Raw genomic sequence first — 7863 nt, 5'->3', positions numbered from 1 at the left:
GCAAACTGGTGCTGTGGCCATTGTGGCCTGTGATGCATCTCTCAGCTTGCCCAAGAGATGCTGCTGAGTGTTGGCTTCAGGGAAGTCGGGGTCCCCTTTGGCTTCTGGCTCACTCCTGCCCTCCTGGCTGCCCCCTTCCTGCCCGCAGCTTGTGCATGGCGTGCGTAACCTCCCCGGTGGAATGGGCCAAAAATGCCCCGGCGCATTTTCCTCTCCTACAGATTCCAGTACGTGTTGCTCAAGAACTAACCAGATACGCTAATGGAAATAAACTTTAGAAGCAGAGAGGGAAATGTGTTCCCGTTAGGCTCATTAAAAACACTTAAGGAAGGATGCAATTCTAGTGAAAGCTGCCAGTTTTTCTGAGTTCTTTTGTATTCAGGATTTTATTCTGCAGCCTTCGCTACAGTGCCTATGTATCCTAGAATAAATCATATACAAGAGCCCTGTTCATACCCGTTTAATTCTAAGGGCTCTACTTCTGTTACAGGATGCTCTCTTTTCTTTAAAATTGCAGCTTTTATGCTTCTATCTGGAATCCCTGACATGCCTCTTCAAGGTCTTTTAAAATCGGTGCATCGCTGATGGACACCTTGCGTTCCCCGAAGGAGCCGTTACCGTGCCTGGAGAGGTTTCACCGCTGCATTTGCACAACCAGGGTGATTGAAATGCCCAGATTACTTCGCCTTGGTATCACTAGCTACCAGAACGCGTGTCTTTGCTCTAAGGCACGATGCTTTCAAGGGGTTTTTAGGCCCCGGGGGTCGGTGATTTGGTATGAGTGGCCTGTCCTCTGCTGGGTTGTTCGGGAACGGCATCCGCTGGGAAATGAGGGCCACAGCTCAGAGGAGCCTTTCTTTTTCCTCCTTTTTTTTTTTCCCTTCCCCCCCTCCCCTTTTTATTTTCTTTTTATTTTTTTTCCTTTTTTATCTCCCTTTTCCCCCTTTTTCCCCCCCTTTTTTTTTGTTTTTGTTTTTGTTTTTTTACAAGATGGCTTAAAAGCTAACAGGTATTCTATACAAAATCAGACAATTCCCATTCCTCACAATTTAAAGACAGACGCCTTAAAAATTTACAAGTTTGCTTTTGTTTTGTTTTTCTCTTGGGACTCACAAGCTTTTCTCCCCCATCAGCCTGCTAATTGGCAGCATCAGCCAGCTGGTTGATGAGAGACAAGGATAAACCACAAGGGAAATGGCTGTTTGGGTTTTTTTACCTTCACCAACAGACTTTCAAACTCCCTCTGCCACTCTGCAGTTATATAAAACCACTTGGGAATTAAATCTTCATAGTCTCGTAGCAGAGTCTGACTATCACCATATCGATGGATATAAGTCCTATTCTTGCAGAAATGATGTAAAGATTCTATATTCTTTATTGACTATGCAAATAATTGAAAGGGTGCTTGCAAGATGTAACTCATATGATAGAGTAATGCTGGCTGGAATGGGCGGACTCCTGATAATAAAGGCTAGAGAATGGCTTTTCATGAGTAGATCTGGAAGACTTAAAGGAAAAAAAATATTCCTATGATACCCAGATTAATAGATACAGAGTTGTTCGTATGCTACTGACAGTGTAAAACTACACAAAGCTTTTTTATGTCAAGTGAACAGGATATTTTGGGTACACAGGTCAGAGGAACTTCAAGCAGTAGTTCACGGCTGTCTCAGAAGTTTTAGCAGATAAGGAACAAAGTGTCTTGCTGCATACCAAAGCCAAGCTTAAGATCAATTAAAAAGACGGTATTTTGACCAAACCTTTAAGGCTTTCTAGTGCATATTGATTAAAAGAGATGGATGATACAATTAGGAATGCAATGCAAAATAGAAATAAAATTGACGATATCAAATTACTTCGTTATACATTCTACAAATTATCAAAGTGTCTCAACATTAAGAAATTGAAGCGTTTTGTCATTTTGTTTAAAGCCTGTAGACCAAAGGAAAATTAATTAATAACTATTGAATTGTGCGGTTGGCTGCCTTGCTAATTCTAAAGTTTGACTGATGTATCTAATGATTTATATCAATAACTTTGAGAAAGCAGTGTGGTAAATTTTAATAACTTGGTAGAGAGAAAATGTTTCACTAGGTTTAAACTGTGTTAAAAATATTATGTTTATATATATGTAGCTATCAGGGTATGTGTGCATGTGTGTGTACATATATATGTAGCTTTTAATTAGACATTCAACCAAAAGAGCAGGTTCTCTGCTCAAAAGCTTGCTCATTGTTAATTACTACACTGATTGGCTTAATAAGAGATTGCCTTTCTTCTCTCACGTCAATGAATCAGGCATTAGCTAGGAGGACCAGAATGTCACTAAATACTTTCCAGAATTGTGCTACGTGATGAATGGTATACATTTATTATCAGAAATAAGGTCTATCAAAATAATAAGAAGCAATTACTTATTTCAGCATGTATTTGGAATTGTATGAAATATGTACTTGTTCTTATAGGAAGAGTGCTGTGCTTAGAAATGCTAATTATTTAGTGACAGGCATATCTTGCACTTTGGGCTAAGATTCGGTGTCAGCTGATATCGATATAAATTAACAATCTAATCTATTAATCATAAATAAAATTAGCAGCTCATTGGCCGCACATTGCTATATAGGGTTAAATTTAGTTTGCTCTTTCAGCCATTCAGCACTACTAAAGTGTAATGAAAAAGGGAAAGCTGATAGCCAATGTTGTAGCCCCTACTGTGAGTAGCACCGAACACGCAGGCAGGCGTGTCGCAAGGGGCAGGCTGTTATTGTTGCGTTATTTTTACATTATTTTTGTGTTACGGTGTGCTGTGTTTCAGGAAGCCCTTTGAATGGCCTCAAGCTGCGTTAGCCCAGAGCGAGAGAGGACAGCCCAGTAAGTGCGAACTCATGGGAACTCTTGACAGTACCAGCAACTACCACTGCACAGCACAGAATTTAATCTTTATTTTGTAGAGAGAATCTAATCAAGAAGCATTTTTCAGTGTAATGCTGTCATCCATGCTTGGTAGATTGCAAGAAAAGCACGGCCGCCAGTAGTCCCTCCATACAGCTGGGTACCACATGTGCTCTCTTCAGTTAGATTGGGTAAGAGTCCCCACATCTCCTAAAATTCAGAGTGAATGTGTGCAGCATCTACAGAGAGGATATTGGTCCTGAAAAATCGCCGTCTTCCTAAGCCAATGCGTTAGAGCCAGTTGTTGGGGTAGAGTTGGGTCTTGGAGAACCGGCGTTAACGTGCAGTTCATGCAAGATGGCCATCATGGTTTCTGAACCTCTTTCTTCTGGAAGCAGCGTGTTTGCCATGCACGGTGCGTGAATCACAGCAAACCTTTCGCTCAGCCTTTCTCTGCTAGGAAGGCAGCTTCAAGGCATTGGTCACTGGGACCGAAGCGTGCCGGGAAGGATGCTCGTGCTGGGAGGAAGGGCAACAGCACGCTTACTAGAAACGCAGTTGAAGGATCTCCCGACACCAGAAGGGATACCTGCTGTAGGGTTGCAGCAGCCTGGCCAAACTTCTCCTCTTTCCATACAGAAAAAGAAAAATCAGCTGATGGTACAGAGGTGCCTTTCACTTCAGCTTCCTCGCAGCGTGGTGCCTGGGGAGTTTTCCGTTCAGTGTAGAAGGAGACAGCACAAGAACACACGCCAGAAGCACTCCTAAGCCCAGGAGGGCCTTGCAGAGGGGGAGCCTGCAGCTCCCTGGTTCCTGCAATCAGAGGTACCGAGCACGGGAACAGCAGCTCCTCTTCTCCCAGCCCCAGGTTGTGGCCACGGTAAAAACCCATTGCTCAGTCACCCAGAACGGACAGAGCCTGAAGTGTGTTATTTAAGCTTTAATGTGAGGGAAGGTCAGACTTCTTCTCGGGACAAGGTATGTATCCGAGCTTTTCTTGGGGAGCAACTTTCCTCACTTTTTTTCTTCCCCAGAATTCAGACCCAAGAATTCAGATTATTTTCATTCCAGTTCGGACGAGCCTGGTAAGCTTCCTCCGCTTTCGTAAAGACATGATTATTTATTTTATTTAATTAATTAGGTTTCTTGAACTGAATTGTATTTTAATTAGTTTTAAAATGTAAATAAATGTCATTAAATAAACATTTCAATGTAATAATTTAAAAGTCTCATTGTTGGCTCTCAGGGTTATATTATTGGATCTAATTCAGCCATTCTAAGCATCAACAGCCAGTGAATTCATATTTCTGTGCTTACTAATAGCTAGTTCCTTAATATTTATGGGCACCTTGTTGTCACGTTCACGTGGCTACACCCAGAGGTGTAAAGGGGAACATGGCTAAGGGGATGCAAGCTGTGCTTCTGGGATCCCTGCTCCCCCCTTCCCATTCCCTCCTCTGGTTTTCACCGATTTCTTTTGCTTTCCAGTGAAACTGCCATTAAGCCACGTGTTCTATGAAATACCAGCTTTTCTTTTTTTCTGCCGTTTAATTAATAATCCACCAATTTTGATTGAGGCTGTGACATCAGAGATAACATGCATGTATTTAGCCATACAACCAGGTCCCTCAAGGCTGCTGTAAAATTCATTTTCTTTGCCAAAATCATAGGCACTAGGAAATGGTGTAATCCTCAAGAAATCTCAGGAAGCCTGCAGAATAATCTGTCACCTGGAGCTCTGCTAAGGACTGGCTTCAGCGTCAAAGCAGGGCATCAAAAATCCTTTCCAAACGTTAAGGTGCGCATTTACAGTCAGTCTAGGTGTTCTGAATCCTTTATAATGGCAGCATCTCCTGTGGGCTGATCATGTCTTAGGTAAAGAGATTTCTCTTTTTATCACGATAGAATTTCCTTTCTTTCTGTTCCATTATATAGTCTATTGTACTTTTTCTATGAGAAATAGAAAGTGGCAATTTCTTATCTGCCTCCTCTGTTAAAGGTAATTTACTGTGTTCGTTCTTTTCTATAGCAAATAGCTCTGCTTTTTAAATATTAGTGTTTCAGCCCTGTATCATTTTTGTTTCCCTTCTCTAGGGTTACTCCGTGAGGAGTTTGTTTCTATTAAGATGGAGTAATCGACAATATTCTGCAAACGCCTACAATATTTCAGACCAGGTAACATTGATTATACAGCTGTAGATAAACTAAAGGTGTCCTACATTTACCCATTCTGCACACCAGTATTTGGAAGTTACAAAAATCACCTGCAAGTTGAACAGAAGTTTTTAATTGAGCTCTTCACAGTGGCTTTCTCTTTAAAGAATTTTTTATTATTTTTTTAAGTATAATAAACATAAACCCCTGTAAGTTTTGTAATTAACGCAGTACTTCCTTCTGGCTGACTGTGTTCATTCCTCGCAGCTGAGCAGTTTGCCCTGTACATCCCACTGGAAAGCAGAATGGAAGCCCGATTCCCAAAGCGCTTCCAGCTCAGCGATGCCCAACCCTTGAAAGAACCGCGGTTCTTCAAAGCAACGCGAAATCATCCTGCTGTGGGTGGTGCTGGCTGTTTCCACTAAATGCAAGTTTCTTTCATCTAGAAAGAAGTTTGCACAGGGTAGGTTTGCCTACACAATGTATTACTAAGTTTTTAAAAATCACGCAATGGTTTCCAATACCACACTTGAGTTTACCAGGGTGATAATTACGATACTAAATGTCGTTATCAGTGACATCCCTCCAAGGTAATTTAACAGCAAATAAGAACCCAAAATTTCTCAAAAGTGAGGCTGTATCAACAGACGGATTTTCTGTACAAGATCTTAGATCTACCTTTCCTCACAAGGTAAAAGAAAAAGCTAACGTTATTTTTGCTGCTACCCAGGGGCGTAGTATCCACCCAGTGTATACGCCGCCACCTATGATACTGCCAGCCGCATAGCTCGGCGTTCAGGAGCTAAGCTCGAATAAATGCGTTTTCCATCTGCTACATGCATGTCTGTAGGAACAGCAGGAGTATATTTGAGGAATTAAAAAAAAATGTTTCAGAGCTCAAATAAACAGACTTTGTTCACTTGACTAACACACGGTGACACCTTTGAGAAATCTTCCAAAATGTCTTTTCACGACTGCTGCAGCGCTGGGTGTTTGGGGTCTTGATTTTGGGAGTGAAGGGTGTGTGTGGATGTTATTGCAGCACAGAGTTCATCAACACACCTACGTAAACATTTCTAACACCATGAAATCCGCTGGAGTAGGGGCAGAGAAGGAGCACAAAATCTTGCTTCTAGTTTTCTGCTAGGGGGAAGAAAGGGGCTGTATCAATATCCAAAGAGATGCCAGCGTTTTTTGACAAAATTCTTTATTCATGCCTATAATACTGACAGAGTCAAATGCAGAGGTTTTATAGCATGAAGTGGCTTTTTTGCTTTCAAAGGATGAAATAACAGTACTAAATTTGAAGCATAATAAAGACTCAAAGAAGTCACAGTGCTGGTGAAAGACACCAAATCTTGTGTGCAATTCCATTCTCTAACAAGCCCATACGCAAAACCATGAGTAAATACTAATAAAACCTGGCAAAATGTCACTAAAGACAAAATATTCCAAAGACAGTGTTAGTGAAATCCTTTGAATTAAAAGATCATATGGGCTTCCACAGGCTGTGTAGATTCAAGCCCCAAGAGAAGGCAATTCTTGGCTTTAAATTCCAGTGGCCTTTGCCCTTTTGCGTCAAGCAGGAGCTTCTTCCAAAAATAATTCCCTGAGCACAAATGACCTGCTATAGCACTTATTACTTGGGGTGTAGTGTTTGAAGCAGGTGAAGCTTAAATTAATTTAAGAACACATATAAAAATTGTAACTTCTAATAATACTGAAGGAATTCTTCTGTATATTGTTGGAAGTTTCAATCTGAGATGATTAATGTGGCTCACAGGCTACTCTTATAAGATGACAGGAGAGATATTTTGCTGCCTTTCCTGAAAGAGCTAGTGTTTCAAAATTATTTCCAAACAAGCACCTTCCAAGCAAGAAATGTTTCTCATTTTTCCCTCACTTCATATAAAAGGTGATGACCATTCTCTTCTTAACTGTGTTGTTATATGAACATCACACACATCATGATGGCAGGATATCATAACAGTGTGTGTGATATACATGAAATAATATGTTAGATTCACTAACACAAGTCATTAATTTATTGTCATTGTCATTTTGTTTGAAATAGAGCACTTGTATTGTAAGCGTGCAGGGAATCTCAGAAGTAAATTCAACAGACCCATCTTCAGTCAAAGTTATTTGTATTTACAGTAGGTTTCTATCTATATTTTAAATCAGTTCTGTCAAAAGGCTTTAGAAAAAAAATAACTTACAAACTCCTTTATCAATTAAAATCATGCCAATAGTAAACTGGGTAGCAAGTTGTTTACAGCCATAAGCAACGTGCAGTGGCCTGGGATCTTTCTTTTGGAGTAGAAAAACATGACTGGCAAAGCTCAGAGGGTCGGTTTGGGCAAGGAAGAAAGGTTACTTGGTTTTGAAATCTTAAAACTTGGGTCTTGGCTCTACTGAAATCATAGATAATACTGTCACTTATGCCAATATGAATTTATCACTCCATTATATGAAATCTTGCTCTAAGGAGTGACTACAAAAAACCGAAGGGTCAGTTTTCTTTTTCTGTTCTGAGTCGTTTGGGTGACCCGGGGCAAATCATTTTAGTATTATCCCACCCAGCACCAACAGCAGTAGAAGGACTAATTTTTAAACAGAGACCTTACTCTTCCTCTCGATGCAAGCAGCTCTTTGCCTGCCATTGCTGGGCATCCCTGCACCCTGCGAAGCAACGCTACGTTCAGACACCGGAGCGGGCTGCAGGTGAGCTGTCGCATCCTAGCTGTCGCTGCAGCATCCCCACTGTCACTGCAGCATCCCCGCTGTCGCTGCAGCATCCCTGCTGTCGCTGCAGCA

General features: G+C 41.2%; 1 protein-coding gene across 1 annotated transcript in view; it reads left to right on the top strand.

Annotated features, from left to right (window-relative positions):
• The first annotated feature begins 2125 nt into the window (after positions 1-2125).
• Positions 2126-7863, top strand: part of C8H2orf88 (chromosome 8 C2orf88 homolog) — a 28696-nt gene continuing 22958 nt past the window's right edge. Inside the window, exons 1-3 of the transcript XR_003556097.2 lie at positions 2126-3870; positions 4987-5067; positions 5314-5509. The gene's annotated coding sequence lies outside the window, so the exon portion shown is untranslated. The remainder of the gene's footprint in view (positions 3871-4986; positions 5068-5313; positions 5510-7863) is intronic.

Source organism: Falco peregrinus, chromosome 8 (genome assembly GCF_023634155.1).
Source record: "Falco peregrinus isolate bFalPer1 chromosome 8, bFalPer1.pri, whole genome shotgun sequence".
NCBI lineage: Eukaryota > Metazoa > Chordata > Aves > Falconiformes > Falconidae > Falco > Falco peregrinus.
Note: the sequence above shows the minus strand (reverse complement) of the source record. Positions and strands in the feature narration are given on the sequence as shown.